Source organism: Pteropus vampyrus, unplaced genomic scaffold (genome assembly GCF_000151845.1).
Source record: "Pteropus vampyrus isolate Shadow unplaced genomic scaffold, Pvam_2.0 Scaffold25, whole genome shotgun sequence".
In the NCBI taxonomy this organism is placed as follows: domain Eukaryota; kingdom Metazoa; phylum Chordata; class Mammalia; order Chiroptera; family Pteropodidae; genus Pteropus; species Pteropus vampyrus.
Genome location: NW_011888806.1, coordinates 11192583 through 11194823, shown reverse-complemented (window position 1 = coordinate 11194823; position 2241 = coordinate 11192583). Strand labels below are relative to the sequence as shown.

Here is a 2241-nt window from a genome sequence, read left to right as displayed (position 1 = left end):
GGAAATCTGCAGTCTGTATTTTGCTCCCACGGTCGTGAGGCTGTTGTCCCACCAGCGATCTCTGCCTTTTTGTAGATCTGCCCAGGACACTGGTGAAGGGATATCTTATTCCCCGAGAAGGCTTCAAAGGGTCAATACATACTAACACTGAAAATTCTCTCTCCTTTCTATTCCCATCCTAACTTATTATCCAGCCACATTATCTAAACTTATTTGAGGTTTTACAATGATATCGAAGACCGCATGGACCTATTCTAATAAGAATGTGACAAAAGACTAAACGTCCTAAATTTAAATATAAATCTCTGTTCACTATTAACTTCCTCAATAAAAATTACAGTACAGATTTAAACCTTGAATTTTACAGTTCAAATGAATTAAAACCCAGAATCAAATTATTTTACCTTTGTGATTTCAAAGAAATTCATTAAAAAAAAAAAATCATCCTTGCCAGTTTCTTATTCTAATTGCCTTCAGCAGAAAGTTCTTTTTTTTGGGGGGGGGAAGGCGGGCGAGGAGTGCAGGGGGTGCCTTCCATTTAATCAATGTTATGGTAACATTGGCCATATTTTTATGTAAGAGTTGGGCCTCCCTTTCACAGTGAGCTTTTTTTTGGAGGGATAGTGGCAGTGGTTGTTTGTTTTTAAATTTTCAAAAGGATGTTATAAATTGGAGCTAGGAGAGCCAACTCCTACACTCGGCAGTACAACATGGGAGAAGAGAAGCCACCAGACGGGACGGAGTTGTCTCTTCTCCTTTGTGGAGGAGACAGGGCCTGAATCTGGGGAAGTGAATGAGTGAAAAATAAACTGAACGCAAGAAAGTGAGAATTACAAGGGCAGGTGAAGAAAAGGAACTGCAACCTCTTTTTTTTTTTTTTATAAACCTTAAAAATTTTGGATAAATTCGAACAAGGAAAAAAACACCATCCTTTTAAAGTAGACTGAAGCAGTGACTTTTAAAACAAAGAAAGCAGAACTGGAACACCTTAAGTTTTTCAACCTTTCTTTACAGGTTACCTAGACCACTTTTGATTAAGAACACTGTAGAGTTTAGTAACTGCACAAGCATGCTCAAGGTGGGGGCATGTGTCTACTTTCCACAGCCCTGCGCCGAGAGGGTATCTGAGTGCAGTACTCGGGGCTCTGTTCACACTCGCTGGAATTAATCACAGCAGGTTTTAGTCCACAGATCGCTTTTCCCCATATTTCTTTGTAAACACTTCAGCGTTCTTACAGAAATTTTTATAGTCCTTAGTGTCTTCTTCAGCTAGGTCTGCCTGAAGTGGGTGCTCAGTTTGGGGGTCATTCACCAGAGCTGTGAGGGATTGCATTACTTGGTCGGTTTTAGTTGCTGATTTCCAGTTTTCAGCACTAATTAGTGGCAGACAGACCTGCCCTTTTTCATTTGAGGTTGGGGTGATAGATCTTTGTTTTAAATGTGATCTTCAGTGGTTCGGGTGGGTACTCTGCTGGAAAGTTGATTTCGATTCTGAAGGCCGCTTTATCATAGAGGATTGTCAGGAACAATAAGACCTTGCCGAGTCAATAAATTAACTTCAACTTGGATGTTACAGAAGTTTTTCATTCCACATTTGTGGACTTCTTCAAGCTCCTTCATCAGCCTCCTGCTGGCCTCCATCTTGGACCTGCTGCTGCTGCTGCTGCTTTCCCAGTCAGCAGAGAATTCTAGATGGCCGGAGAGGATGAATTTTTTAGCAGCTGCAGCCTCAGTTATTTCTTATGGAATGGGTGTACTTCCTTCACAACTTCAGAAATTGCATTAACTTACTCCCAAATTTCTGATGTATCTAATTTTTAAAAAAAGGGTTCACAAGATTATTATAGCACTGGGCCCACTTCCACCAAATTTAGAAAAACAATCAATTCTTAGTTCCTAGAGTACTTTTTCCAGGGAGAATTGTGTTCTTCAAACTCAGTATTTACCAATGTTAAAGATTCTAGAAGAGAGTGAGATCTGAGAACAGGGTGGACAGTCTTAATTTTAGTCTAGTCAGGATACCACTCTATCTATGCCAGTTTTTCAGAACTATGACTTGCGAACTTGAATTCAATTGGGAGAAATCACTTATAAATATATTACCTTTAACCCTAGGGAATTACCAGATCTTGAAAGAAAAATCCATCTCCTAGGTCTCTTCCCCTGGAAAGGAATATTTGACAAATGCTGGGCAAGCTGAGGAATTTGCAAGTGTATCTGCATTCTTACTTGGTGTTCCTT

The 2241-nt window shown here is 39.9% G+C and overlaps 1 pseudogene; it reads right to left on the bottom strand.

Annotated features, from left to right (window-relative positions):
• Positions 1 to 1180: 1180 nt before the first annotated feature.
• LOC105289586 lies at positions 1181 to 1656 on the bottom strand (annotated as a pseudogene).
• Between the last annotated feature and the right edge of the window lie 585 nt (positions 1657 to 2241).